This window comes from Pinus tabuliformis, chromosome 1_2, assembly GCF_031772625.1.
Source record: "Pinus tabuliformis cultivar Carrire ecotype Pingquan chromosome 1_2, CPIR1, whole genome shotgun sequence".
Lineage (NCBI taxonomy): Eukaryota > Viridiplantae > Streptophyta > Pinopsida > Pinales > Pinaceae > Pinus > Pinus tabuliformis.
In genome coordinates this window covers 1,328,801,225-1,328,808,998 of record NC_142298.1, presented here as the reverse complement: position 1 = coordinate 1,328,808,998, position 7,774 = coordinate 1,328,801,225, and positions in this window count along the sequence as shown.

The following is a 7,774-nucleotide window of genomic DNA, read 5'->3' as shown; positions in this document are numbered from 1 at the left end:
CCCACTCAGAACTGGCCAAAACTGGACCATACTGATTGCTCCACTGTCAGGGTGCGATGCATACTGACTCCTACACTAGCCAGGGGTGATGCATACTGAAGAGGCCTTCTGTGCGGTGTGATGAGTGAGAATGGACAAATGTCTGAGGAAGTTTGCTAAGTGGATGCTCATGGAATCTTCTAGAAACTTCTCCTATGAAACTTGCCTCTCTGAATTCGCCCGGGGATGAGTAAGAGATCAATGAAATCTCCAAGTGGAACCAATAACTACAAGTGGGATGACACTAATCAAAAACCCAGAGATGACTCACACCCTTGCAGGCATCGATATATGTATCCCTCATCTGAGAGATCTAGAGGCTGGAATGTTGTAATTTGTAAGGAAGTGTTGTTAGTTTGTCTTTGAGAAGAAGCATTGTATTGTTGGGTGATCTTGCTTTTCATGAGGTGAAGAGGGCTTTGATGCTGGGAGGATGATGCTAGATCAGACAGCTGGGTTGTAATTCTCCCTTCTATTTTAATAAAGTGCTTTGAGTTTTCCTCCATACAATTGTGTACTTGTGAATCTTGTTATTTGTGAATGCAATTGTATGTTCAATGTATTTCTGATTTTGCATTGTTTATGATATTATAGATCGAGATGCTTTGATGGTGTTTTGTTACTTTGTCTCTACAGGTATTCTCTAAGCGGGACAAGTAGGAGAGGAGTTTCAAGCTCTATCAAGGAGGAGAGAAATCAAGCAAGGAGTCAAGTAGAAGATCCAGGTTGGTCCCTTTGCTTCTCTCTTATCTATCATACATAAAGGAACTCACAAATTGCTTTGATTGTTTGTTTCTAAGATAGCTACCAATCTTAGTGGGACTAGCAGATTGAAAAGACACTAGTTTTCCTGGAAACAGGGATCGATGATGTGAGAACCACTGTAGTATTGTTTTCAGTTAATAGATATATCAATTGTAGCATACTCTTTTTTAACCTAATATTCATTCTAATTTCATTCCTATCCTTTCATGCTCCTTTGTTATTAGTTGTTAGAGCTTATTTGATTACTTGGAATTCAATGTTGCATTGCTCCAACTTCCTTCAATTTGTTGTGATTAATGTGAATGTCCATTTCCACATTAGTAAACCAAAGATGCCTCAGCTTCCATAAAATAGTGTTGTTTTTTGTTGTTTTTCTTTAACTAACTCCATGCCCAATGGTAGCTTGCCTCACACTCTTTCACCCGAAAAATCAAATAGAAAACCAGAGTTATCCATCTGTGTTTTTTTTAAAATATATTGAGAGAGCCCTCTCAGATTGGAAGGGCTAACTTCCAATCAAAAGCTTGGTTTGGAATAGTTACTATGAGTTGAAGGGTTGACACAGCCCGAACCCCACCAGCCCAGTTGATAACAACTACAACAACCAATTCAAATATTTTTTTTTGTAGATATGCCATCATATTTGAATGTTAGGTCCTCTAAGAGAGCATTCAATGAGTGCTTATAATTGAATCTGCCTTTGGAATAGACATCTTAACCAAATTTTAATTCAAAATTTGTTTCAAATTCTAAATGTTAATGATAAACCCTTTGAACACTCTAAGAAGTCTTAGGAACTGACCTCTCCCAACTCAGAGGTTTTCTTTAATAGTTTCAACAGGTTTTTCAATAGTACGCTTCCTCTTTGCTGTTGTGATGCCTCCTAGGCAGAGATTGAGTAGTAGAGGGGCAGTGGAGGAAATTATGCTTTGGGGTGTAAGAGGTTTTTGTTTGGGTTCTAATATTGGAAGCATCACGCTCATCATATCATATTTGTAATGAATAATTATTGAAATAGAAATCAATATTTATATTATTAAGCAAAGTAATAAATGTTGTACAAGATAACAAATATATTATGGTTTTGTCTAACTTTTCTACTTTTGGAGTTTTTCACTACAATTCGGGGAAACAATTTATGGTTGGAATGCGTTTTTTTGCTATTTAAAATATGTTTTTGAATGAATAAATGTATTTAATTCCACTAAAAACTCTTGTACCTCTTTAGTTGCATTGATTTCACAAATCAAACTTGTGATTTCAATAAATTTATACTAGATTTTTGACAAATTCAACCAAAAAATATGGCAAAAAAACTCCAAAACCTAAAATAGTTAGACTAAAGATATATATTACTAACTCTAAGTCCAATAGTGCATATCCAATTCTATACAATATTTAATACTCTATTAAAAACTATACATTATTTCCCATTTATAATCATTAATATTTATGTTTATATTATTGTATTTATATTTATCTTTTTGTTGATAAGATATGATTTTGAATATTCATTTTAAATTTCCAAAAAAAACCCTTTACACAAATTAATTTAACATATATTACTAATTTAAATTTAAATTATCAGTATAAATAATATTATCTAAATATATTTTATTTAATTATATTGCATTATAACCCACTGGTTGTAGAATAGACTATGATGGGGTGTACTGTTAAGCCATTTTGTGATGTGAAGGTCACCACTTCGAAACTTCGTGGGAAAAAAATTATGTTAAGGGATATTGTGACCTAGGCCCGGTGTGATCCTCGAATGATTTTAACGGCTTAGGTGCCCCTGGGTCGTGGTTTCTCAAAGCGAAGGTTAAGCCTATAATCGTCTTTGAAAGGCAGATACAACTTATATATATATATATATATATATATATATATATATATATATATATATAGATAGATAGATAGATATATTAATTTAAGTTATGTTTTTTTCCGAGATAATTCAAAATATGTTATTTTTTATTATATTTTAATTGAAAATAATTATTTAATTTTGTTATTCTATATCACATAAAATAACAATTAATATATTATTAAATATGAGAGTTATAAATTTTATTTGTATGGATATTGTATTGATAGGGTGTTCTTGGTTGTTTGATTTTAAAAAATAACTATTTATTTTTTATTTGAGTTGATAATATGTATTTTTAATCTATTTTTAATTGAACTTTAATTCTAGAAAAATATATAATTTATATTTAATATTTATATATTGTAAGTAAGTTAGAGATTATATTATAATTGAAAATCCAAAAAACATACATTTTTATTTTTCCATGGTCCGCCTAACTAGAAAACAAATCATCTGCATAAGTTTTCATTCTTGGATACTATGTATTGTCTGAGATTCGCTATTATACTTGATTGGAAATTAGATTTAGGTACAAACATAGGGGAAAAACACTGCTTAATGGAGATGCCCAGGGAACAACTATGAAACTGATAATAATTTTGGGCGATAGCCATATCCTGATTATGTTCTTTAGACATGCATGATAATTCCCTCTAGGTAGAGATTACAAAAAAGAAATAAAATTTCCAAAGCATTAAACTTAATTGAGCAGGGCTAGTCCTCACTGATAGTGATGGGTTCAGCTAGTGACCCAGTTTCTTGAACTCCATATTGCTTCACCTTGTCTAGTCTGGGGAGAGAGAAACCATCCCCATCCTATTTCTTGTTGGCACTTTGTTTGAGCCATTCATAATATGATGAGTCCTTGGTGACAAATTTATTATTGTTGGGTGTGGAGCATGATTATTTAGAGGTCTTTGTTTCAGCTGGATGTATACCCCAGGAAGATTGTACACCCCTCCACGCGGGGGGGTGCGGGGGGGACTTGTTCCCCCCACGGGGGTTCAGGGGGCTAACCCCCTTGGTTGGGGGGTTCGGGGGCCAACGGTCCCTCGGTGAGGGTTTCAGGGGTAGTGCCCCTGAAGCTAAAAACAAATGTAAAATTGCCTTGTAAAGATATAGTAATTTCTAGTCAATCTAGGCCATTCATTAGGCAGATGATCTGACTGTAGAACTCATGGTTAGTTTAGGGTTTTTTTTCCCTAGAAGGAAACCCCTCTCTTTGTATGAGGGCATTGTATTGAGGCTGTGTAATAGACGTGTATTCTCAAAGCGAGAAACAGAGAGGCAAGACTGTGAGAGAAAATAGAGGATATTACAGCAAATCTGCTGTAGGTTGTGTCTCTTCATTTTGCTGGATAATAGAAAGGAAGGACTGGTTGTTCGGGGTGGATGTAGCCCAAACTAGGTGAACCACGTATATTTGTGTCTCTCTGGTTTTATGTGTTTGTGCTTTTCTGCATATTATATGTCTTTCTTTTCCCTGTCATATATAATATTTTTCTAACAACTATGATGTACAGACTCTACAAAGATGGTGAACTTCACATCTAGTAAGTCCATCTTCTCCTCCAGAGCTTTCCTAGACTAACTGTTTTCCTGCATTTCCAGACCCATGAGAGTTTTCATGTCCCAAGCCAGCTTGATAGTGAGGTTGCAAATATTTTAACGACCTCTAGTCAATCCTGGGTCTAAGATCCACAGGAATTTCTATTCCACATCTTCAATGCTTATGTTCCACCTCATTTCATTCACTTTCTCCTCCAGCTAGTTGATATTTTCTTTAACCTCAGGAAGGATGGTGTTTTTAAACTTGAAGGCTGCTTGATGGGATGCAGTCTTGGCTCTTGGTTTGGGTTGCATATCAACCTACCTTTATTGGTCCAAGCTATGCCCTCTCCATCTATGGCTTGAAGAGAATGCTTTGGCAGAATTGTGGGGTTCGAGCCATTTGGGGTCCAGCAAGGGAATGAGAATACAGGGGAATGTAGAGCAAGGAGAATGGGTGGTTAGTAGAAAACCATGCATGAGTGAGAAGGAATGGAAAGTTGAGAGGGCTCGAGTGAGGCAAAAAGTCGGGCTTTATGGTATTTAAAAGGCCGATGATAATAATGGAAATTTTAGTGTGGCAATTCATCGCATGTATAATGATATATATTGAAAAATTGAAATAATTCATAGTGCTAATAGGTGGATGAGGTGGGTGAAAATTCCAATCATTCATAATTTTAGGGTTTGAGGGCTCATTAAGAGAATATGGCTGAGAGGTGCGAGTGAAATATTTCATAGTTATTCCTTAAAAATTCATGTACAATTCCATCATGAGGAGAGTTCTTGGTTGGAAGAATGGTCTGGAGGCTCCTTAAGACTATAACTATCCCTATTCTTAAATGGAGAGCTTCACACTCGTGATGCAACTTTCCCTTAGGTAATTATTTCAATGAATGGGAGCTTAGCATGGTATTTCTATTCATCCCCTCATTCGCAAGCCTATCAGCCAAGGAGTTTACCTTTCTCTTAACAGTGTGGAAGTGGACCCCACTGATACATGTGATGTGGTTATGAATATGTTGTAGAGTATTTTCTAGCCGCCAGTTGGCAGTCACTCTGTAGTCCAAGGTGTCATTATGTAGCTTTCAAGAAGCATGAGTGGCCAATTCTAAAACCCCTTCCATTATCAACGAAATGAAGTGGTGATACTTGGAAAGATCAAGTCCATGTTCCAGATCCTACAGCTCAGCCACATTGTTTGTATTGATTCCTAATTTTCCATGGTGAATCCAGAGGATTTCACCATAGTGATTCCTAAATACTCCTCCCAAGCCTGTAGATCCTAGGTTTCCCTTGGAATCCCCATCATAGTTTAACTTAAATATATTGATATTTGGGGGAGACCATATGTTGGGGATTTTTGGGTAGACATAGGGATTTTTTGTGACAATGGATGGAATCTTCTCTAGGTCAAGGGGTTGAAGGATGCAAATGTCTGAAGCTCGAGAGGGGCCTTGCAAAGGGGGGAGACAAGAGATAGAGACTAAGTCTTGAATTATCCTCTTCACCCTAGTAAGTAAAACCTCCCCTATTACCTCAAAATTTCTAAATATTCTTTCGTTTCCTTCTTTCCATATGGCCCAGCAGAGAGCCCCCAGAAGAAAATTCCTAGCTCTGTTAACAATGGGGTAAGTGGTGATTTGAGGTCTCTAGTTTTCAAGAGTGCTCTGGATAGATGCCCTGTTTCTGTCTGAGGTTATAAAAAGCTTTCCCCCCCAGTCCTATAAGGTAGAGGCGGTTTAACAAGAGTTTAGAAGGTGGTTTATGGTTTCCTCCTAGTCTTCACATAAGCAACAACACAAAAAATCCGGGAAGCCCTATTTTGTGAGGTTATCCAAGGTAAGCATTTTTCCATGGAGGACTAGCCATAGGAAAAGGGTGATTTTTGGCCATTGTTGTTTTTTCCATAGAGAAATCCACCTAGGATGTTGTTCCAATTGATTATGGTTGGCCAGATATCCATAAGCCTCCTTGAGGTTAAAAACACCCCCTGAGTTTCCACCCCATCTTAATCTTTTGTCTTCTTGATCCATGAGTGTTATAGGCCATTTTGGCGGATCTAGTCAATAGGCATACAAACTTTAAATTTTTGGGTTTGACTACTTCATTTCAGTGTTTTTAAGGCCCAACACACCCAGACCCTTTAGGGACCTGCGTTTAGCAGCAGGTTTCCTAGTTCTGCATCAGCGCTGATCAACATCATGTTGTCCCTTATTGGGGTTGCGTTGATTCTAGAAATTTGGGAAAAATAAAAAGAATCTCAAGGATTCCTCTTCCAGTAGCTTCAAGGATTTGTTACAACTATTTACCTTAGATAAGAACTTCGAATCCTATCTTATCCTACCGTTGGGCGTAGGAATTGCGCTTGACCAAAATCCTCAACACTTAATTTTCAACCCGAGGGTTTCGTAAACTTAGAGACGAAGCACATGCAATGCCAGAAATGGTATGAACTTTTCCTATCTCTAATCCTACTTCTTAAAGGAAATTCTTTGCAGAATTAGACAGAAGACAATCGGAATGGTAATTGACACCAAAGCAACTCTAGTGTTACAATGTAAAAGACAGTTTGCAAGTAAATCAAGTAAAGAAATTCCACACAACGGAAACAATCTTAAATGTTGTAATGAAATGCTATGTTCAACTTCAAATGGATGGCTAACAATCTAACAAGTGGGCCCCTGCAGAATTCTGTCTTCCTTCTGATCTTCCTTCCACACAAACAACCTATCCTTGCATTGTTGCAATCTACTTGCACTAGTGTAGGTACAATATCTCTGTGCAAAAGTATATGTGGCCTTCCTTACTGAAGACTTATGTCTTAGTGAAGGTGCTCTAAGCCTAAGGGCTTATAGCACTCTGTTTTCGTGACAAGAGACCAGCTCGTTCACAGAGGCAGAGCTTCCTTCACCTAGTTTCCAAATTAATTTCGAAAGGACTGAAAGATGTGCTAAAAAAGAATTGCAACTATAAATGAAATTCTGAAGTAAATTATCTATGAAAAAGGAAATGCTTCAATTCATTAAACCTTGCAAAGGAAATAAACTTCAAAAATCACTTCAAAAGAATCAAATAGTAGTCTAAGTGTTTTGCATGCGTTAACTAACTTTAGTAATCCATTCAAAATGCTTATGTTCTTTGCAAGTATAATATGTTTATGGTAATTTTATGCAACTGCTTCCAAATCCTCTAAAGATGTACTTTTAATACTGAAGACAGTTACTAAGTTAATGATTCATTCACTTGCAAAATAACTAGAAATAATATGCAGAGAAGTGATTCATTGTTCGTTGCAACCGAATGATTAAACCAAAGTGCAGGAAACCACATGCACTGGTGTAGGAATGAGTTCCTTGCACGATCCAATCAAAAACGAGTTAAAACAAAGATGGAGAATAAAGGAAATGCAAGAAAGATATCTCATAAACAAAGTAAACACAGCTAAGTCTCAAACCACAGATTCGTTTCACATATTAGCTACAAAAGGTATTTTAAATCAGAACTTGAAAAAGAATGATTAAAACTATAACATCACACAACTGCAAA